Source organism: Manis javanica, chromosome 5, assembly GCF_040802235.1.
Source record: "Manis javanica isolate MJ-LG chromosome 5, MJ_LKY, whole genome shotgun sequence".
NCBI classification, from domain to species: Eukaryota; Metazoa; Chordata; class Mammalia; order Pholidota; family Manidae; genus Manis; species Manis javanica.
In genome coordinates, this window is record NC_133160.1 from 79,742,138 (window position 1) to 79,767,440 (window position 25,303).

Below are 25,303 nucleotides of genomic sequence, written 5' to 3' on the forward strand. Positions count from 1 at the left end.
TTATGGATACAGGTACAAATAAATAAATAAAACTTAAAACAAACATACAAAGCAAAACAAAAAGAATCAACTGCAAAAATCAACAAAATACTAGCAAACCAAATCCTGTAGCACCTAAAAAGGATTACACATTATGACCAAATGGGATTTATTCCAGGAATGATAGGTTGGCTTAATATCCAGGAATCAATTACTGTAATATGCCATGTCAATAGAATAAAAACAAAAGGCACACAATCATTTCAAAAGGCACAGAAAAAGCATTTAACAAAATCCAACATCAATTCATGGTAAAAACGCTGAATAAAATACGAATAGAAGGAACTTACTGAACCTGATAAAGGACATCTGAAAAACCCACAGATAACATCCACTAAGTGGCAAAAGCCTGAATATTTTCTCCATAAGATCAAAAACAAGATAAGAATGTCTATTCTCACTACTTCTAGTCAAGGTATTACTGGAAGTTCTAGCTAAGGCAATTAGGCAAGAAAAATAAATATATGGCATCATTCAGACTAGAAAAGAGCAAGTAAAAGTTTTTCTATTTGTAAGTGACACTGTATTATATATAGAAAACCCTAGGAATTCACACACACCCATACAAACTATTAAAGCTAATTTTAAAAGTTCAGCAAGGTTTCAGGATAAAAAATCAAAATACAAATATCAACTGTATTCTCATACACTAGCAGTAAACAATTCAAAAAGCTAATTAAGAAAATAATTCCATTTATAACATCAAAAGTAATTACATTTCATTAATATTTTGTTCATTATTTAAATTAGGAACAAATTAACCAAAGAATGCAAGCTCTGTACACCAAAAACTATAAAACATTGTTGAGAGTAATCAATGAAGACCTAAATGAATAAGAATACATCCCACATTCTTAGATTGGGAGGCTTAATATAGTGTTGCACTGGCAACACCACCCAAGTGATCTACAAATTTAGTACAATGACCATCAAAATTTAACTGCTTATTTTGCTGAAATGGACAAGCCAATCCCAAAATTTATATGTAATTGTCAGGAACCAGATTAGCCAAAACAATATTGAAAAAGAAGAACATACTCGGAGGACTCACACTTCCTAATTTCAACCTTACTCCAGGACAGAGTAATAGGATAGACAAATAGATATATGGAATAGAATTAGAATAGAATAGCAGTTCTACAACTAGGAACAACCAAGACAAAGGAAAACATATATCCATAAGAAAACTTGTATATAAATATTTATAGGAGCATTATTTTTTTTGTTTAGGAGTATACTTTTTCTTATTGAAGTATCATTGATACACAATCCTATATTGGTTTCAGATACACAACACAGTGGTTCAATGGTTACCCATATTAGTAATTCTCACCCTGACTAGTGAAGTTTATAGCAGCACTGTTTATAACAGTAAAAAGTGAAAACAACCCAAATATCTGTCAACTGGTAGAAGAATAAACAAAATGTGGTATATCTATACAGTAGAACATTATTCAGTCATAAAAAGGAATGGCATACTAATATGTAACAATATGAACTTTTTAAGCATTACTCTAAGTAAATAAAGCCAGAGACACAAGGTCACATATTGCACGATTCCACTTGTATGAAATTCCCGGAATAAGCAAATTCACAGGCAAAGAAAGTAGTGGTTGCCAGGAGCTGGGGGAAATGTTTAATGGAGTGTGACTACTAACAGGTACAAAGTTTCCCTTTGGAGTGATAAAAATGTTATGGAATTAGTTATGTTAGTAGCACAACTCTGAATATGCTAAAAACTGCTGAGCTGTACACTTTAAAATGGTGAATTTTATGGTATTAATGTATTATATCAATTTTTTAATGAAACAGAATCTATATAAAAATAATGCAACAAAAAATGGAGGAAGAAACAGAAGAAATAAATGATAAGCATGTTCACCAAAAAAAATGTTACCAAAGAACAGACAAAACATTTAATCAAACATATTCATCTAATTTTTCTTAAACCTTGAAAAAGCAATTGCCTTTAAAAAGTAAGAGCAAGTGCTTAGGGAAGATTAGGAACTACTTTCAAAGGAGATAAAACACACTGGTAGTGTTCAAGAAAAAAATCAAAGAAAAAATTAAAAGACCTCAACAAAGGAAATCATTATAAAAGCATAAAAAGTAAATTACAGACAAAATTTATAATACACTTTTGAAGTGTATTAAAGGAGAATCTAAAAACCCATCATAGCATGGATCTAGGAAATAACTAGACCTATAGAAATACAAATTTTTTAGGTTGTATAAAAAGTAAATTTGAGGTAATTGAAGACATATTCATTTGCAATTGATAAGCTTTGATACAAGGAAGTAACTATTATGACACAGACCAAGACTGATAAACCACTACAAGATTATCAGCACATAACATAGAATGGTGAGGGAATAGGAAAATGACAAAGTTTTCATTTAGTCATAATTCAGTTTTAGGAACAATTTAGAGTTTAACTTCAGGACCACAGAATAAAAGCTACCTTCTCTTCAAAAATAATAATAAACATGAGGAAAAATATTTTTAAAGTTTTGCTTCAGTATTAACATCAAAAATTAACTGTTAATTTCTAGATGGTTCGATGATTAAGTGAACTTTATTATCTTAATTTTGCCTATTTCTTTGTTAATGTTTTATAATTTTTTGCAATAACCAAGTCACAAAAAATAATTTTTTAATGCTGTATATTAGTATTAGTTTGTTATGTAAATATAATTTAAGGTACCTGAAGAGTATTCAACTTCATGTCATTCTTATTCTGTACTCTGGGCTAGTCATTCAGTCTTTCTATTGTCACTATATGCCACATAAATGGTTCCCCAGAGTGTGTTAACTAAGACTTTAACTGGGCCTCTACTATCATCAGATTTTTATCTTCTTACCTAGCAGCTGCATTAGCAGCCCCCATGGTATGTTGCTTTATGGATTTTTCCTTTCTAGGATTTACAGGAGGTGGTAGGACATAAATTATAAACACAAAGTGGATGTCCAATAACTGATAGTTAAGAATATTTTATTCTCCAAAGATTTTTCCCTTGCTGTACCACATACTGCACCCCAATTAAAAAATTGTTGTGGCTGGTATTTAAGAAAACTGCAGTGCTGACTCTTACTCAAATAAAATGCTTCATAAATGTAGCAAAATGACTGCCAAAGAGCTAGCCAGGCCAAATGTTTCTGTGTTTGTGTGCTCATGTGTGTAATTAATCTTAATTTCCCACAAAACATTACTAAACAACTGAAACACACACTGCTATGGAAAATAAAAGAAAAGAAAGAAAATAATTTAAAACTTGGAGCAATTAATTTTTTTAAATAAATACTTAAGAAACCTACTAAACCATCCCTTACCAATAATAAATCTCCATAAAGCTGCAAGGAAATTTGTAAAACTCATTTATCTTCAGTATTTCAAGTATATATCTCAGGAAATAAATCTTAGGTATGAAAATATTTACATTTCTTAAGGTTATGGTTTATAATGAGATTAGACATCTTGTTCTATTTCCTATAATCACACCTTTTATAAATTTTAACTGCAGCAAAACTTCAATCATGTGATTCATCAAGTTCCCACCTCCACATCCCCACACCACATTTTGTTTTGCCCTGTTTTGTAGGTACTTTATTCATTTATTTTTCATGGGCAAAAATAGCAACAATTAGAAGGAAATTATGGAAATAAAGTATATACTTTGTATCTGGCATAATAATGCTTTTCCGTATACCTAGAAACTTCTAAAAGAGATTTTTTCAGAAACCTAAATTAAAAACTATACACAAATATTCCCACTGAGACCTTCTGTAATTGTGTTGGGTATAACACAAAATTCATTATAACTGCAGTAACAGAGCTTTCAAAAAATTGTGAGAAAATGAAAGATAGGAAGATTATTTTCTTTACTGCAATTTACAAAACCCTCCACATTAAGTTTCATGACTGGGTATATTACTTTTGGGAAATAATCAATCACAATGCTGAGTCAGAGTTCTTGCTCTACTTTGACAGCAAACGGGGTACCATACTATTGGGTAGATAAGAGTAATCCTACTGCATGGGTCTTTAGCCAATGCCATCTTAAGGCTAATGAATCCCTAGTTTCTACTTCTAACAGTTATTCATATAAAAGTGCCATCAGTATAGCATAGCACTTGGTGGCTACCATATGAATTCAAAACATAGTATGAGTTTATGAATCACTTTTGACCAAGTAGACATTAAAAAAAGAAATCTTGGCGATGTAGACTCCAACACTGTCATCACCTGTTGAACTTTTATATGTTTTACATTTTATGTCTTTTTCCCTTTTACAAAAACCTAATAGAAGATATTGCCTCTTTTTTGTATTTATAGGCAGTACATAACAAGAAATTTGATTGCCTCAGAAAATTAACCTATAAAATCAGCTCATAGCACAAAGTCCGCCTGAAGAAGTACAGTAGCAGAAAATAAAGACAGAATGTAAGCACCATGGGACTAAGGGTTTTGTGCTGTTCACTACTGTCTCCCCCTGCCCTGAACAGTGTCTGGTAAATAATAGAACTTTAACAAATATTTTGTTGAATGAATGAATGACAGTCTCTGAGATCATAAGACTTGAGACCTCATTGACAATATGAATATATCTAAAATAAGAATGTGTTATTTCAAATTGGAATTCAAAAGAAAGTCTTAGGTGTAGATATTGGCTGCACCCTTCTTTTCAAAAAAAAATCTCTATAAATCCTTATCAATGTGTTAATTACCTAGATGGGATCCTTTCACAATGTATATGTATATCAAATCACCAAGATAGACACTATAATATATGTATATGTCAGTAATACTTCAATAAAGCTGAATTTTTTTAAGAAATCATTATCATTTAATGAAAGCATTACTAGTCCTTCCCAAAATGTCAAAATCCCGTAGTGGTGAGAGATGCCACTGAGAATCAGGGATTTGTCTGGTTAGGGGATATCTTGATTTCACCTGGAACAAATCTTTGTTGAATGTCAAATGAATGAAATACATTCATTTATTAACCAACATGCTTATTTTAGTCCTTCCTTATTATTTCAAATCTGTTTCCTTCCTTCTGCAAGTAATTTCTGGCACTTCTCTATAATATCCTTCTAATCCTTGCTTCTTCTTTGACCTTTACACTTAGTTTTTTGGTTGTATGTATTCTCGCATAAATGTAAGGCATATGAGGATCCCTGTATGTACTGTCTTTTATCTTTCACTAATTATTTTAATAACAGCATTTTATCATTTATTTTTCAGCCATTTTTGTTTTTTAAAATATTTCATTTCCCCATAATACACAAAATGGAGTTGACTGGTTCTAATCATCACATAAAAAAAATACAAAGATACTCTAAAGTTAGGTGTTTTCCCCAAAATAACATGAGTAAAAAAAACAAAATTTTGTAACCTTTGAAATAATCTCAGTCTCTTGAATTTATTTCATCTTACATAAAATGAGAAATTATGATTTTTTAATTTAGGAGTAATACAAGATCATTAAAATTTTTAAACAAGGATATTTGAAAGATAACAAACCTTAAATCACCACCTCCATGACCCACACATAGCAATTGTCCCTTCTAGTCTCTTTATTAAAAGACCCTTCAGATATTCAGTTATAATCACACTCCCTATATAGAAATTAATATATCTTAAAACCATTATTTCAAAAATTAAATACAGTATGTTTTAGGGGAAAAAAGGTAACTTCCTAACCTATTGTTCTAGACAAAAACATATGAATCAGAATAAATTATGAAATAGCAAAGCACTGAAGAGATTCCAAAAACTTTACTTTATTACCAAAGTTACATGCGTGGTATTTTATGTATAAAAACTGTATTTATAGGAAAATTCAAACCCTGGAATTCCCTGAATCTTCTAGAGTAAATGGTTTTCATCTAATTATTTCATTCATAGGAAAAACATTTATTTCATGCCTTAAGAATGCTTTCTAGATCAAATACATAAAATAATCACAAAGAAAAAATTAGTTTAATTATATAATTATAAGCCATAAGACCTCACATTTGATATGATGGACTAAATGTATTGCCATCTACTTTGAAGAGAAATAATCCTTCTCACAGGCTTTAGCTCAAACCAGAGTCCATAAACATTTTTCCCATTAGTTTTGTTTCTGCACTTTTTTTTTAATCCCATAAAAACAACTGGGACTTTGGAATACAGCTGCCCTTGTTAGCATTCCAAAAATTAAAGCTCCAATCAGCCCTGGCCAGGAACACTCCAGAAATAATGAAGCTCAGCTTTCACATGGAAGATTAGCATGTTTAAAAATGTAGCTTGGAACTATTCTCATTAGAAAAACCATCTAATACTCCTTATGAAATCAAAGAGTAATAATTGGATGCTAATGAATAATGAAATAAATTTACTTTAAGGGAAGGTATTGTGCCTTAAATCTGTCAAACACCACTGTATTAAAGCTCCTTGTCCCTATTTTTGCAACTGAGTTTTCAGCAGTCTAAGGTAATGATGATGGCTAACTTTTAACGGGTGCTGAGCACATGCCAGATATTTTCTTCACATCCTTTCTTCCTCACATCCCTACCCCCAGGAGTACTATTATTGTCACCATTTTTAGATGAAGAATTTAAAATAGAGAAGTTAAATAACTTGCCCCAGTCACTTGGTTAGTAAGTGGCATGCTCTAGATTTTAACCAAGTAGTCAACACCCTTAAAGAATAAGGAAGGATGGACTGAAAAGATATTCCTGGAGAAATACAAATAGCCAACAGGCACATGAAAAGATGTTCCACCTCATTAATCATCAGGGAAATACAAATCAAAACCACAATGAGATTATCACCTCACACCAGTCAGAACGGCCACTATCCAAAAAAAAAAAAGAAATAACAAGTGTTGGTGAGGATATGGAGAAATGGGAACCCTCCTACACTGTTGGTGGGAATGTAAATTGGTGCAGCCACTGTGGAAAGCCGTATGGATGTTCCTCAAAAAACTAAAAATAGAAATATCATTCAATCCAGTAATTCCACTTCTAGGAACTATACCCAAAGAAAACAAAATCCCTGATTTGAAAAGATATATGCATCCTTATGTTTATTGCTGCATTATTTGTAATAACCAAGATATGGAAGCAACCTAAGCATCCATCAACAGATGAATGGATAAAGGAGACATGGTACATATACACAATGGAATATTATTCAGCCATAAAAAGAAATCCTGCCATTTGCAACAACATGGATGGACCTAGAGAATATTACACTCACTGTAATAATCCAGGTAAAGAAAGACAAATACCACAGGATTTCACTTATTTGTGGAATGTGAATCCAAAGCAAAACAGAAGGAACAAAGCATCAGTTGACTCATGAACACTGAGGAGTAACTGATGGTTACCATGGGGCAAAGGTTGGAGTAGGTGGAGCCCAAAAATTCTCCATCATAATATAAGTTGGTCACAGAGATGGTAGTGCAGTATGGAGAATATAGTCAATGATTCTGGAACATCTTCTTGTGTCAACAGACAGTAACTGCACCAGAAAGGGTGAGGATGTAATAATATGGGTTAACTGTTGAACCACTGTGTTGTATACTTGAAACCAAGATAAGATTGTATATCAATATTTCAATAAAAAAAAAGAATATGGAAAATGTTCTTAGTTATGCTCTCCACACAGCTATAAATCCTGCCACCCATTTTTCCCTCTTTTTCTCTCACCACCCTTTGGTTGGCTTGCTTGTTTGTCTTAAACAAGGGACAGTTATCTCCTGATGTTGCCACCCTGAAAGAGCCACATTTTAAAACATTATATCAAGTAAGGATTAGAAGCACTATCAGGCCCCTTGGGACGCTATCAATGCCACTAAGTTTTCATTTAAGCTCCTCAATAACCCTGTACATACCCCATTTTATAGATACACTCAAGTAATTCAAGTATCTCCACTCAAAGCAAATAGCTATTGAGTGTACAACTGAGATTTCTGTATAGCTGAATTTAAAATCCACACATAATTTACTCCAAAGTTCATGTTCTTTAATAGGCTAAAATGTATATGTGCTACCAAGCCTGTAGCAAAGAAGACACTTAAGTCGACCCTCCTGAGCAGTTCCATGTGTGGTTGGGTCTCAGTCTGAATCCTGGTTAGTCAGATACACACAGCCTTTGGGAGAATTCTGTATTCCTCAAAAATGGACTTAGAAGTTCTACATTTCAAGAAATTCCAACCTGATTAATAGTCCATATGCAATTTCAGCCTTTCCTTTCCCTAATAAGATATAAATCCGAGAGCTTGAGTGTAATCCAGCTAATTAGGTCCTTGTCAAACAATAGTCCTTTTCTTTAAATCTGTAGCTTCTCACCCAGATGATAAAAAGCTATTTCAGGTCAAGGCTTTTTTGCTTAACTGGTTTGCACCCTCACAGGACCTCCTAGGCCGCTCCTGCATATCCCCAAAACAGAGTGTAGGCAGAATTCTTCACCTCCCAGCAAAGCATAATTCTCCTAAGATTTATGTGTGCCTTTCATGTTCACCCACTGAACTCAATCTAAAGGCTTTGGTCCTTTTAGCTTCAACTACCTTCCCTAAGGAAAGCCCAGCTTTGGAAACTTGTACATGTCAAAGGAAGCTTGTTTACCATTAGAAAGTCCAGCAGAATTAACAGTGAAGCAATTCTTTTGTATCCTTTGGCAGCCCCTACAGCTAAGGACCCCAAATCACAAAAGCCCCAGTCACTCAACCTCAGAAAGCAAGACTTAAATCCAAAAAATAGTTACTGTAAAATCTTTCCACTCCAAAATACTAACTTCTTACATTTTCTACTGGTTACTTATTAAACCCATATAATTAAGCAAGCCCCTAACTTAGCAATTTAGTATTGCCTTGTTTTGTAAAGTTTATAGTGATGGAACTTTAGCACTAAAGATATCAAAAATCATTTTTTCCAACTGCTTCATTTTTTCCAGATACTTAATCTAAGGCCCAGAGGGTTCAAGTGTCTTTTCCAGTTAGCAGTAGGGTGGGTCCAGAACCCAGAACTTCTCAGTTATTTTCTAGTGTGCAAATAAAAAGAGGAAGAAAAAAGCTTCTGTTAAAAATTTGGTTCACATTAAATGGTGAATCTGGCTCCAAGAGCTGTGTGGATGAGAAAGTGACTGGGAAAGGAAGTTCGGTAAATGGCATGAAATCAAATAAATGTTTTATTCTCTCAGTGACAGAGCACTGTAATAATAAAACACTGACATGAAAACTCCTTCCACTGGAGCTATTTTCCTCCATAGGATGGATCAGATTTGCTGGTATGTACTGTTAGGTGGAAGGCATCAGGGGAAGGGGTGAGCCTGCTGGATAAACTCAAGCCTCCCCAAACGAGGGGAAGAGACCAACAGGTTCCGGTAGGCCCACATTCCAAGCCTGATCAGATAACCCTCCCAACTAGAGCCCTTCCCCCAATCTAAAGGATTAGTGGTAACTTTCCATACCTGGCTAAAGGCCAATAAGAGACCCCCACGTACCCTAGACGAGCCAATCCTTGCCCCAATGTACACCTTTGCCCTCCCTCCCCCTGCCTTCTTTAAAAACTTGCTGCCTGCCCTGTTGGGTGTGACTTCCCTGGCTTGTGTTTCAGACCATGGAACATCACCCAGGGGTGGCATTCAAATGAACTACCTGGCCTCTCTTCGCCTACTTACTTCAGTCGAAATTTATTGGAATTTATCTTACATGTACAACCCAACCGATGGAACAACACCCTCTTATTTTGCAAAGAGTGGTCATCCTATTATTGGCAGAGCAGTAATCAGCCAATGTACACAGCAAACAAACATCACAAAAACTAAAACAAATTTAGGAAGCAACTGAAACTTCATCTTTTTATCACTATTATTTTCCAAGAAAATAAGGTCATCAATTCAGGAAAATAAATCCCTATATGCAAGCCCTCTTAACAATCTAACTTGAAATCAGCCAGGTGGGAGGGAGGCCAAGAGAGGGACTGTGGCCCAGGCAGGGTGGACACAGGTAAGTAGCAATGGAGCTGCCCTATCCTATTGCACATGGACTGGCTCCTCAGCAGAGACCATATTAAAGAGACTTCAGGCAGCAGAACAAAATTCTCTGGCTTCCAACCATGAGCTAGCAGCAAATAGAAGACAACAGAGGGTACAAGCTTAGGCCAAGACAGCTCTCCTCTCCTGATGGCTAGAGCCTTCCCTGATACAAGGCGGAGCCTGCTGAGACCAGATAATTCAGAAAAACAGACATCTAACTGGGCCTGCCTCTCCTTATCCTTTCCAAAATCCAGAAAGCAAAAAATAAAGTTACCAGGAGTTTAAAAGGCATAATATTTTAATGGAAATAGTGAAACAAATTATCATAACTATCTTATGTAAATTGTTTGAGAGAGTATAAGTAAGAAAAATGCTAAATTCTCTCTTTTGTTTTGCCCAGAACTATTTAGCCAAATGACTGTTTAGCCTTTGGTTAGACATATTTGTCTGTCACTTACTTAAAAAGATTTCAGGGTAAGCAGTGGAATGTTGTGGCTAAATACTGATTTTAATCTATACCCTGAAGGCTGTTCAATCATGTTTTCCAGGAGAGGTTGTCGGCACTGGACAAAACCTCACTGGGGTATAAACTCAGGAGCTTGCCTGGCAAATGCTTCAAGCATCCCCCTCTGAGTCTGTGCGTGAAAGGTCATTAACTAGCGTAAGGGTCTTAGATACACTCTATTATTGGTGAAATTAGTGGTGCTCATGCAATGGGGCCTGGCTGGAAATACTAGATGGACAGATCTGCCCTGCATGGTGAATAAGCATTTGTCTAAATCAGAAGCATAGCAATTTTGGGGTAACTTTATGACTAGAATTCTGTTTGCTCCCGAATCTGTTACCTAATAGAGGATTCTGTCACCTGATCCAACTACAAAGATAGGAACTCTGCTGCAGAACATCTTCACATTTGCCTCCAATGAACTTTCCATATGTTGGTGGCTGCAGGGTTATATGAAAGAGATAGAGATTAGAAGTTGCATTCCAGGTAGTTTGACTTTGCTGCTTGCTGGCTATTAGGTATGTATGTGTTCATAGGCCACAACTGGACCCAACGCCTGCCTTCATTGTATCACATCACCTGGTACTGACACTGTGGATGGAACAGGAAGAAGCCTTCAGTCATTTTCTCCTCTCTTAGAGGTTAGTTTGTGCACCAAAATGAATCTGAGAAATGTGAATGGCCACACTCTCAAGAGAGATGTACCACTGGACTCCACCATGGCCCACATCTGTTTATGATTGTTTTACCTGAACAGAGAAGAAATTAAATGGGCAATTTCCCATACTTATGTCCCTCTCTAGGACAAGGTACAATAAAAGTCATGAATGTGGCATTCACTTTTATAATCCCCAGGCATGTTACCAGAATGATAAAATAAGGAAGAGGATGATATCCCTGGGTGGCCTCTATGTTGGTAGCTGCCCACTGATCAAACCCACTGACTGCCAACAAGGGGAGCCCTGTGGGATTCCAGGATGACGGGGGACACAGCCTCTGAAGGCTGGTAAGCTGTGAACTGCATGTAATTTCTACCAGCGAGGATCCTTCAGGCCCTTTGCTTTTGCCCTTGTTAGCTTATATATCAAGCCTTTTGTTGCTACTTTTACAAGAACCCACTTCTGTGAACAAAAAAAATATGCAGAGTATTATGCTGCCAGTGTGATAACTTATTGGAAACACTTGTGTGTGTGTGTGTATTAATTTTTAATCTACACTTTAGAAATGATTGATTTACATTTGTAGTATATAATCATGAGTCAATACTGTGAGGGTTTTTCATGTACTTCAAATATCCCTCTTAAAATCTAATGGAGAAGGTTGGTTAATTAATGCAAAGAATATTTGAAATAATTTTTCCTTGTGAAATGAATGGAGAGTTGCACAGGCCCCATTTTCCCTATGTGGACAGCACGCTCAAAGTCTGGAGTCCCATTAGTATCGGTTCTCTCCTCTTCTAAGAGGTGTTGGTCACATCATCTCCCACAAGCTTAGCTAGTCCTGCCAACAGAATTTCTTATGTTTGCCTCAGAGTGAGGTTTTCATGGGAAGTTCTGGTAAGAGTGCAGACAGAGTAAGTACCTGAGGACAGAGAAATAGGCAAACTCCAGAAAGAGGTTTTATAACCCTTCTGGTCTTCTTACAAATAAAAAGTGTTTGTAGGTACAGCAGAATTGGATCTGAGACTTGCTTTCATTTCAACATAAATATTTTATGAGAAGGGATCTACAGCCCCATGACATTAACCTTCAGAAGCTACTGAGAGGACCTTCCAAAAAAGCCTGAAAATTCTTTTTTTTTCCCATTGATAAAGAATTTTATTGAGCATAGATAGGCATTTAGTTGTATTCCCTCAACCATTACAAAGTACAAATAAGAATAATTCCAAACAACCTCTAAGGAGCTTCCCAATTAACAGGAGAATTAGATTTATAATGAATGTAGGTAAGTATCACTTCCACAGATACAGTTAAACTTCCGTTTCCTATTCCCTGATTAAAATCTCCTGTCTCTTTAGCAACTTCCCAATATACCTGCTCTTCAAGAGCCCCTCCTACTAACCTCTTATTCCTCCCCATGCATCCCCTACCTCAGAATTAACTAACCCTGTGAGCTTATGCCCACTAGCACTCCCCATACCTTCTACTGGCCAGCAAGCCATGGATTCCTTATACATTTGCTTCTCAATGCAAAAGTGAATTAAAGACACTTTGAGATGCAGATCTGAAGCCTGACAATTCTTGAATGACCAAATAGATCTGGAGTGTGTGCACCACACAATCCAAAGGGGGAAGAGAACATTATCTACCTGCAGTGTGGAGAGAAGGTCAGGAAAAGAGACACTTTCAAAGGCAACAATAAAAGAGTAAACATTCTCTAAATCATCTTTGTCTTCAAAGATGTTACTCACAGCCACAGTCCTTGACAGAATCATTCTGGCAAGCTGGACTTCTTTTCTAATGTTCCCTTTGTTTCAGTCAATACACGAACTAAGATTCATTGTGAAGAGAGAATTTTCTGGATATTATTGCTATTATTACTGGATATTAATACTACTACTGCTACCAAATTTTCTCTTAAAAATTAGATGCAACTTTGGAGTCAAGCAGGTCTGAGTTCAAATTCCCCTTGCATCAATGCAGGTACTTTAAATTCTCTGAACTATGGCTTCCTCAAACATCAATCAAAACATATTTAGTAATAGTTACTTTGTAAGGTTGTTGTGAGGACTTATATAAAGATAACATATAAAGGAAACCTAGAAGAATGCCTAGCATGTCATCTGTGCTCAATATATGACACTTTCATTATTTTCGTAATTGATCTTATTTTTATGAAAGATAATATTGCCACTCACTAGGGGCTCACATCCATAAAAATGCTTCCTTCTAACAAGGGATCCTAGAACTGAAGAAGCAGTGATACCTATAAAAAAAAAAAAAGCTACCTTTTGGTGAAATAGCTATTTGCACTCCCTGGAAGTAATAAATAATTTATAATTCTCTTTTTTTCCACCATGTGACAAGAATATGATGGAGATCAAAATATGCTGCCCCAAATATGCCACTTCAGCCTAAAGATCATTCTGACCTGAAAGCAATTAAAAAGCAGCAAATCTAGAAAAAATCTCTGCCTTCCCCCATCCTAAAAGATGAACATAAATTTCCTTCTGTGAAGGTGTCCCCCTTCCCTGGACTATACCAGTAGGAGGACAACAGCCATTATCACTGGAGACAGAAAAACGACTCTGAGATGGGTCTGCACAAGCAAGCCTTAAAAAAATAACCTTTATCTTCCATTAGTTTCCCCATATACTTTCCCACAACTTGCTGCCTCTAGAAGCCCAAACCCCTTTCTGTTGTCTCAATCTCTTCTCTACAATTTATCACCTTTTGTTAATATGGTATATAAGCTCTCCAGCAGACTGCTTCTTTAGGTCTTCATTTGTTTTTCAGGAAGGCCTCTGTCCACATAAAAATTAAAATATTAACATCAAATTCAATGTGTATACCTTTTCTCTTGCTAACCTGTCTTTTGTCAGTCCAACTTGCACATCCTAGTCAGACTATATAAGAAAGTAAGGGAAAAGTTTTTTTCCCCTCCCCTACACATATATGTGTACATATGTACATATGTATTTTCAAAGTAGGAACTACTCATCTTAATATCAAGGAAAAAAATAAATGAAGAATCCAAAGGAGCATTTAGTGCTATTTCTTTTGAGTTAGGTCTTTGATATTCATCTGAGAACTAGGATAATCAACATCACTTGGGAGCTTGATAAGAGTACAAAGTGAGGGCCACACGATACCTTTGAAATCAGAATCTGCATGTTAACAAGATCCCAAGTGATGTGTATGCACATTAAAGTTTGAGGAACACTGGGTCTCTTACTATACATATCCCTCCACTTATATATTTAATGACACTCCAAAGCCCAGACAACTCAGAGTGGTAGCACACTGTTTTTATGTTTGTAATGAGTAGGAATTGACTTAGTAAATCACTGCAGCATAGTAACATATTTAGAACCCAATTTTTTGGAACTCAATTAGAGCCTTGTACAATGTGTAAAAGGCTCAGAATATCCATGGTGCCAAACTCTGGGCAATTATACTCTTGAAAATTTAAACATGACATACAAGAGAATACGAGGTGAATATTTCTTTCTGTTTTTTCAACATGCCTAAAAATTACGAGCATCTGCCCTTTTTGCTGTGGTCACTGTAGGAGAGAATATATTTTATATAGTATGTTAACGGTAAACTGAAGAAATAGCGTGTCTTATATACTAAAAACTAATTTCATTTACAAACATGTCTATCGTTCATGGTCCTTTTTTATCTCTTCTTTTTGCATACTGACAAAGACTGTCCTTAATCAAACTCCAGTTAGGCTCATCTGACCATCTTCTCAGCTAAGCTTCAATCTTGGCCTACATTCTTGCTGGGCACAGACAGCCCAATTTTAGCAAGAATCCTGCCATGTCAGTTAGGGGGAATCCCCCATTCTCAATATCTGATGAAATTCCTCATCTCGCACATTTTAAATCTGGTCACCCTGGCTTATTTTCAACAAGAACCCTGTTAAATTAGTTCAAAAAGAATCCTCCCACCCTTGATGTCTCCTCTTAGTAATTATCTACCCATTGATACCCTCACTCTGCTTCTTGGCTGTAAATCCATCCCCTGTTGTCTTTGCTGTATTCAGAATTGGGCCCAATCTCTCTCCCCTATTACAACAGTCTTGACACCTCTCACAATAGTCCTGAATAGTCTTCCTTACCATTTTAACAAGTATAATTTAACACTTTTTTTAACAATACACTTTTTTAAAAAACTCTTATTGAGAGGAAGCCAGAGCACAAAAACTTTGGCAAGAAGTATAGCTGACACACAGAAAGCTCCAAAACACTGGGAACAGTTTGTTTTTAATATAACTTAACTTACTGAAAGTATATTTGAGACTATTTAGCTTAACAAAAACAAGTTAAGTTATGCAAGGGTGTAATTTCACCAACAATGCTAACTTGGAACAGTTAAAAGAAAATCAAACATCTAAATGACAATCCAAAAATGTGCAGCACCAAAATAATAATGATCCATTTCTGTTCGAAGTGCAAATAGAAATAAGCAACCTGAATACAGGTCCACTGATCTTGCATTAACTCACCTCTTGGTTATGTACCTACATCTAAGTTGCACTCACACTGCTCTTGAAACTCAAACTAAATCCCAGAAATGAGAAAACATGAGACTCTTCTCACATCTCTCCAATCATAATGACAACACGGACATAAGGACAAAAGATGAGCAGTCCAATTCCAAAGGGCTAGGTACTCCAGGTGACACTGTCCCATCACATCAACTTATCACATCCCCACTGGGACATGTTTTAATAGACCTCTAAATACTCTCAAGTCTGAAAATTAACAAAATAAGTCAAAATAGATGCAGTCATTAAAATGTGGATAGATGGTAAGACAATTTCAGGACACTTTTATAGGGATCTCTTTGGTGTGTGCCTCATTAGCCACACCTGTGTTTCCCAAGGCCACATTCTTCAGAAGACAGATGCTCTCAAAAAAAAAAAAATGGTTCCTTGATCAAACAAACTTGGAAAAGAATGCGTGCTCAATCTTCTTTGCTTAAAGATGTGTGCATTCGCATGTAAAAAGATTCTAAATCACATTAGCATTTACTGGTTCTGAGAAGTTTAAAAGTAAAGGATACTGTGTAACTGTTTAATCCAAGGTTTTCCAAAATATGACTGCCACAGAATCCTTTTTTTAACATCACACTTCAAACAATTGAACACTGCTGAACCTCACTGTAAGGACTTCATCTTCTTTCGGAAAGAAAAGAAGGAGATGGGAAAGGAAGAGCATGTCTTATCAGGAAGTTATAAAGGGAAGAATTAAGTATGACATGCACAACCTCTCCACACATATACACACACCGCCATCATTACCTTCTTGTCACTCAAAACAACAGGATAATGAAAAATTTTGCTTTTCCTTTAAAAGTGGGGAGCACAGAGGTAGAGTGCAGCCATCCGGAGTAGTTCCTACTGGCCATGCAGTTAGAAAGTGAGAGAAGAGCCCGGCCAGGACAGTCCTGGAAGATGAGAGGCATTTCAGCTGCCCCCGAAAGAGCAGGAGAGCCCAGACCGGCTGCCGCAACTCATGGATAACACCCATTTACTCAGAAGGAGTAAACATCATCCCTGAGGACACTAGGAAAATGGGAGGAGGACTGGAAAAAGCAAAGGATGGGGAGGGTAGAGGAGTTGATCTTTGCACACACTGTTATTTACCATTAGCTTTTCATTGAAGATGTAGGTAACATGGTGGTTAAAATCATGGACTTAGCCAGACTGCATGAGCCTGTGTCTGTCTCACTCTTCAGATGTGGCATCTTGGATCAGTCGCTTAACTCCTGTGCTTCTAGTTTTCTCACTTGTAAGGGCACTTACCTCATAGGGTTGTTTTTCAAGTTAACATGTAATTTACATAAGGCAATACCCGGCACACAGTAAGTACTAGATAAGTATTAGTGGTCATTACAGGTGTTTCTACTACAGCGTGCCATATTCATTCTGAAAAACCAATCTCTGTATTCTCCAAAACAGTGCTCTAAAAATAAAGGGCCGACAAGGGTACCTCTCAAAACCTATGCAACCTATTTTCAGAGCACTACCAAAAATTATAACCGGTCTAGCTTTGACTGCCCAGGCAGGCAATTTAACAGCTGAAAGTTGCCCAGCAGATGTTTCAAATGCACAAACACAATAGAGCAGAATTCCTGGCAACACTTCCATCTGAGCAGGCCTATGCGTGTAGAGAGAATGCAGGTAGATGCAGAGTCCTGGACCAAAGGTACCACCACCAGGAAACTGCAGAGGCCAGCGGTGTGTCCCTCTGGGAACATGGCCCCAGGTCCAGGCCCTTCATTTCAATTTTCAAAAAATACAGCAGAAAGTGCACCTGCTCACAGTGTAATACTTCTATTCAAAGATCTCTACTGAGAGAGCAAATATTAGGAAGCTTACTACTTCCACGCATCTAAGTTACATCCTCTCATTGAGCTTCTTTCAGTACTAATGTAATATTTGGCTGTACATTTGCCTGAGTTGTCGTTCACTCTCAGTTAATTAAAAATTCTTGCGGAGAAGAGAAGTATTACATATTAGCCCCCTAGAGAATAAATTTCCCCACTGTAAGATGAGGAAACTGAAGAAAGAATAATTAACTTGCCCAATGTCCTGCAGCCACGGACAGCCCAAGTTCGTGGGCCATGCCCAGGGAATGACAGCCTGTCTTCATAAATGATTTGTAAGATTAAGAAACTGAACAATAAAATCAATACTTGTGTCATTAAGAGTTTAATAGTCTGCAACAAATTCAAATCTTTTTTTTATGGTTTGGCAATATGTCCTCAACCTAACCCGCTAACACCCAATCAGAAATATAAACAATACAGTAATGTAAATAACCAAAATCAAATCCCAGCATCTCACCTTCCATTCTACTCCACCCTTCCCACACTGAGCCCCATCCCAGCACGGTGGTCCCGCCCTATTCCCTCACCCCACCCCAGCGCCACCTCTGTACTATTAGTCCTAAACTCAACCCCGAAGACACAAGTCTTTTATGAGCTCATTATGTTTCGCTCCTGAAATTACTCTTCCACTTGTAACTCCAATCTGGGTCAATTTATCTATCACAGTTTCTTAAGCCAGAACTCTTTGATGTCTTCATAGAATACTACCTCTTCTGGGCATGATCACTGAATCAGGTGGATTTAATCTCTTATTCCCAAAGTATTGGCCCTTATCATCTCTCTCCTAGAGGATACTATAGTTTCCCAGTTTATCTCCTGTCACCATCTATGAAAACTACTGCTAAAGGGGTCACCTCCTTAAAACACAACACTATCACTGGTCACCATGGAAGGCATGTCAGACCTCCATAATCTGGCCTGCACTGTCTATAGTCTCCTACTGTTATGTCTCAATCATACTAAATTACTTAAAGCTCCTTAAACATGCCAAACTGGTTCTTAAATTTTGGTCCTTCATTCCAGGCATCACCTTCTCCAGTTCTATAGTCCATGTAATCCACTTCCTAGTAACCCCCTCCCAAGTTTATAAGATTCTGTGTAAGAATCATTCCCTCTGTGGTACCTTTACAAACCCACACTCCCGCTACCCTCAACCTCTGTATAAGCCCATTCCTTCCTTTGGGTCCCCATTCCTGTATAGTCCTAACATAGCCCCTACTACATGCTGTTGTCTTTATTTTCTTACAGATCCATCTTCCTCTATTAGACTCTAAGCTCCTTGAGGACAAGAACTATATCTAAATCATTCAGGAACTTTTGGGCCTAACATTACTCCTGGCATGTAGTTGAGATTATTAAATGCTTGTTTACTAAATGAATGAATGAGTGAATGACATGAATGTTGAAGGTATTTATTTCTACACCATCTTGTGGTCATTTCTAGAAATGGCACTTTCTCCAGAATCCTGCAATCCTATACATTAATTACCAATTTCTCCTTGATTTCCCCATTCCCAACTGCCCAAAATACTCAGGAGGATGGAAGACTCAATTGATTAGCTAACTTGTAACAGTTGTTCTTCTAATATTAAAAGGAAAACATTTTTTTAATAACAGAAATTTAAAAACAATAAAAGCTCAGGGAATCAATTTCTCTCAAGTTGTTCTATATTTATAACAGGAAACGATTATATAGCTGTTAAGTAAGACAAAAGTTTCTTCTTTTAAGAGTTACTTTAGGAAACTATATTCTAGCTGGTATTTCTAGAGTGCCTGTTATCCTTTCCCTCCAGTGTTTCATGCTACTGCTCAAAATCAATTCAAACTTACCATGATACATATCAGAGACAAAACAGAGCCATTACAAAAAAACCCTATTTTTATTTTCCAAGAAGAGGGGTCCACAAAGTCACTTTAAATATCACATGCACCCAAATGTTTTCTTTTAAGAGCAATAAGCCTAGACGACAACATGTCTTTTCTCCAAATGCCTGTTTAATTTCTTCCAAAGCTTTCTTGATTGAGGCCATGTGTTATCTTGAGAGCTTTTTTTTCCTGTCAGTATCCCATTCCAATACTCTTTCTTTGGACTCACAAAAGAAAAGGGTCTTAGTACCTAACAAGTAATGAATCAAAATTTTTAATAGGATACATGTAAATGCCTGCTCACTTATAGAAATTCTTAACTAGGAAATATGGGAGAAATCTTTTGGTATTATTTTTTCTTAAAAGACTCATATCTTAGCCTAGAAATTTAACCTCAATATATTAAATAAGTTTCTCTAGTGGGTCAATTCCACTGATTATTTATTATGTATTTAGTCTGTACTAGACATATAAGGGAAGGGTGCACAGACATTGGAAGTATGAGAAATCCTCTTGACCCCAAAAAATTAACTGGAAAGATAAAACCAAAATATAAACAATTTGAGAATCACAAAATAATTATTTTTAAGTATAACAGCAGAAATGCAGACTGGTATAGACAGAGAGATGGAAGTTGAATTGGAAATTTAAGAAAACAAAGGGTCAAGGGGCTGCTCTTCAGGCACGAATGTCCACCTGGGCAAAGGTGGAATAGGAATGAGCATCATATGTTCCAAAAGCATTATCTTTTCTAAAGTGCTCTTGTATGCTGGAGTTTGCTGTAAAAGAATGTCATGTATTAGGGCAATGGAGAGACACTTGAATGTCAGTTTGTATTTAATACAAAATACCCCAGATTTATGAACCATCTTCTTTAGGAAGCAAAGGAGAACATTTACAGATTGAACAAAAATATTCAAGGATGCTAAAGGTTTGTCATAAGTAAGTAGTAGCAATATTGGAGAACAGACAAAAGAAGCATTTTAAAGAAAAACAATAATATTATGATATTGATCTCTGTGGCATATGAGGAAAGTTGAGTCAAAGCTGACTCCATGTTTTAGTGTAACAAGAGGAGTTGGGAAGGAAAATTGTCTTTGAGGAAATTATGATGAACATGAATTTGAGATGATAGTGAATAATCTGGAAAAGAGGTATTAGGGATGGGGGTGGGTAGAGAGATGTCCTTCCCAATCCTGATGTCTCCTCTGTGTGGGTGAATGTCCAGTAGGTGTGACCCCCTTGGTCTCACCCCACCTTCTCATTCACTCCATGTGAGGCTGATTGGGGAATTTGGGAGCTAAAGCTGAATGTGTGTAGGATTGCTTCTTCTACTCTTTATTTTTGGGTGGCATAGGAAGTGCTTTCTGCTCTATCCCATTCATTTAAGCTTTAAAGTGGACTGTCTTAGATTCACTGTTAGAAGAAATTTTTTCACAACTATAAGCCATATTTTCCAGTTTTAGTTTTATCAGCAGTAAGAATGATGTTTTGCATTAATCTGTCTTTTGTACTCTATCCCTTAATTGACTCAGATCTGGGTATGGAGAATGAATGCAACTCACTGGTCTCCTAAAACTTCAGTAATGTCCAGGCAATGAGATCTACACAGAGATGCTGATCTGGGAAATATCAACATAGAGGTCTTAGTTAAGGTTGAACTCCCTAGGAGTAAGTATAGTGAAAGAAGAACAGAAGATGGCAGATAGAGAGATGGATGACCAAAGAGACATTGCAGCACTCTAATACATTCCAAGCAATAAGAACAGCACAAGCAAAGTCAGGAAACTGTGGGGCACTATGAGAGAAAAGCACTTAACCCTGTTTGACTAAACTATAAAGTGTGTGTACAGAATGAGAGAAAAGAACAAAGGACAAAGCTGAAAAGGTGAGTCAGAGCCAGGTTTTAGAGAAATTTAGACATTTCTGGACAGCAATGGGGAAACTTTCAGTATTCTGAACAGATCAATGATGAGACATGTGCTATTCTTCTTTAAGAAACACAAACTAGAGGCAGTATATTTACTAACCTGAAAACTTAAGAGATACCAAGTAAGGAGGAGAGAGAGGAAAAAAATCCAGAAAGGGTGATAAACCAAGTGTGTGCAATGGAGTGGGAGAATGAATGGTGAGAACTACTATGGAACTGAGTGTTCTTAGGCAACTGTTAACTATAGGGGGAAAGGGAGAAGAGAAATAGAGTCAAGATTTCATACCTATATGACACAAAGACTGAAAATGACATAAAAAAATAGAGAAGTTGGACATGACATGAAAAACATACACAACAGAATCAAAAATTAACAAATGACACTACATCAAACTCAAAAACTTCTGCGTGTCAAAGGAAATGAGAATGAAAAAGCAACCTACAGAAAGGTAGAAAATAACTGCAAATCATGTATCTGATAAGGGGTTAATATTCAGAATATGTATAAGAAATTTCTACAATTCAACAACAAAATCTTACATAATTCAATTTTTTTTAATGGGCAAAGGATATGAATAGACGTTTCTTTAAAGAAGATATGCAAATGGCCAATTAGCACAGGAAAAGATGCTCAACATCACTAATTATTATGGAAATGCAAACCAAACCACTTGAGATATCACCTCATGCTATCAAAAACTAAAAAAACCAAAAAAACAGAAAATAAAAAATTGCCACTATTAAAAGAACAAAAAATAACAAATGTTGGTAAGAATGAGAAGTTGGATAAAAAGTTTCTGTACAGCAAAGGACACCATCAGCAAAACAAAAAGGCATCCTACAGTATGGGAGAATACATTCGTAAACAAATCACCTGATTTTGGTTAACATCCAAAATATATAAAGAGCTCACATACCTCAACACCCAAAAATCAAATAACCTGATTAAAAAATGGGCAGAGGATCTGAACAGACACTTCTCCAAAGAAGAAATCTGGATGGCCAACAGACACATGAAAAGACGCTCCACAAAAGACAAGTACCAAATGATTTCACTCATCTGTGGAGTATAACAACAAAGCAAAACTGAAGGAACAAAACAGCAGCAGACTCACAGACTCCAAGGGACTAGCAGTTATCAAAGGGAAGAGGTTGGGGAGGGTGGCTGGGGAGGGAGGGACAAGGGGATTAAGGAGCATTATAATTAGCAAACACAATATGGGTAGATCATGGGGAAGGCAGTATAGCACGGAGAAGACAAGTAGTGACTCTATAGCATCTTACTACATTGATGGACAGTGATTGCAATGGGGTTTGTTGGGGGGGACTTGATAATATGGGTAAATATTAAACCACAATGTTGCTCATGTGAAACCTTCATAAGATTGTCTATCAATAATACTTTGATAAAAAAAAAGAATGAGAAGTTGGAACACTTGTACACTGTTGGTAGGAATGTAAAACAGCATGACCATCATAGAAAACAGTAGGGAAATTCCTCAAAAAATGAAAAGTAAAATTACTGGATGATCCAACTATCTCACTTCTGGGTATTTATCTAAAAGAATTCAAAGCAGTATCTTAAAGAGATATTTGCAAACCCAGGTTCATCACAGCATTAATCACAATAGTCAAGAGACAGAAATAACGTAACCCAAATGTCCACTGACTGATGAATGGATAAAGAAAACATGGTATTAATATTTATGTGGAGTATTATGCAACCCTTAAAAAGAAGGAAATCCTGTCACATGCCACAACAGGGATGAGCCTCAAGGACATTATAGTAAGTAAAATAAGCCAGTCACAAAAGGATAAATACAATATGACTCCATTCATATGAAGTAACTGAAGTCATCAAAGTCAGAAACAGAAAGTAAAAAGGTGATTGCCAAGGACAGGGGGAGAGTGGAAGGGAGAATTAGTGTTTAGCAGGTATAGAATTTCAGTGTTAAGACAAGATGAAAATATTCTAGAGTTCTGTTACACAATAATATGAATATACTTAACACTAAATATACCAAACTATATATTTTTAAATGGTTACAGTGGTAAAATTAACATTATGTGGAGTTTTTTTTACCACTTAAAAGAAAAAGAAATAAAGAAGTGAAGAAGAGAAATTTCTTTGTTTGGGAGCAAGGGTTGATGTTGAGCTTCATTTTGTCACATATATACACACCCTACACCTACTGCCAAAAAATCCTCCATAAAAATAGCATATTATCTTGTCAACTCTAAATGCCTGAATACATCAATTTGTCTTACATGTCACTTTTTTGGGAATGTGCCCCACTTTGACTTTGGCCTCCATACAGATGCTCCTGTAAATCCCTTACATGGTTCAGTAAACATGGACTATGAAGCAACATTCTAATCTACTGATGCCAAAACAAAACACCCCAGGATAAATGCAATTTTGCAAATTGTTTCACAGTCCAATAGTTGATAGTTCATGCTCAGAATCACAATTCTGATTCTGCCCCCTTTCATTACAAAACTACATCCATCAAACTCTTATTACATTCATTATGGGGAGGGCATGTTAGAGCCAAGGAAACTGGTTGGCCTTTATTTTGCTATAATAAACCCATTTCAGTTCAATTCAATGCAATGCAATTTAACATTTATTTCATCTCTACTTTTTCCAGGCTCTAAGGATCAAAGGTGAGTGAGTCAAGACTCCCACTTTCAAGGAGCTCAATCCAGCAAGTGTAACAACCACATACATAAATATAATAATATAAGTTCTCTAAAAGAAGCTTTGTAAATGCTATAAAAAAAACAGACAGGGAAAAACTACTTCTTCCTACAGTAGTCACATGCACACACACAAAATACAGAAATGACATTTGAGAAGTAGAGGGAAGGAACTGACACTCCTGAGGCTCTCCTGTGGCCTGAGTACTTTATGTAGATTCTCTTACTACACCCATTTTTCTGATGAGGAAACTAAGACTCAGATGAACTCTGAATTCAAGTCTACCTTGCTCCAATGTGCACACTCTTTCCGGTGAGTAATGGTGTGCCCAGTGCACAACAGGGAGACACAACTTAAGGCTAAAGGAACTGGAACAAACAGTCTCTCATGCCTGTCATGGATGAGAAGGGGGAGTACCACCATGTGACTAAAGTCGGGAAGATGATGGAAACACTGGCTGAAGACAGGTTTGGAAAGGTCAGCTGGGACTAGCCTGTGAAAGGCCTTCTAATTACCAGCACATAGTCTGAATTAAAATTCTATAGATGAGTGGTTTTCAAACTACATTCTGTGTAGTTTGAATGCCCATACAGGGGTTCTGTGTTTTTTTATACTGGGGAATTTGGGGTAGGATTTATATTAAGGGAAAAACAACAGCCTCCATTTCTTAAAGTCACATTTAAAGAACACCACAGTAGCAAACGGGAGATCATTACACTTTTAAGAACAAGAATGAGACCACCCCTTATGTGCTTCAGAAAGATAAATGTGGTGGATGTGTGGGGAGGATGGTCATGTAAGGAAACAATTCTTGGGCTAGGGACCAGTCAGGAAGTTTTAGAAATACTACAGGATTGAGATTTTCAGGGTCTAGATAGACATGGTGGTAGAGAGATGGATTCAATAATTTAAATATATAGAACTTGGTGACAAATTCACTGGGGAAAAGAAGATGTAAGAGGAATCAAGCATGACTGCAATTTCTAGTTCAGGCAACAAAGTAATGACTACTAACTGAGCTAGGGAAAGTGGTAGGAGGAGTAAGTTCAGCGAAAACAATTAGTTCAGATTTGATTTGTTTTGACATGTTGAGTTGAGGTATCTGTAGGACATACAGAAGATATCACATGTTGATTAACTAGATGGGGGATCCTTTCACAATATGTACATTTA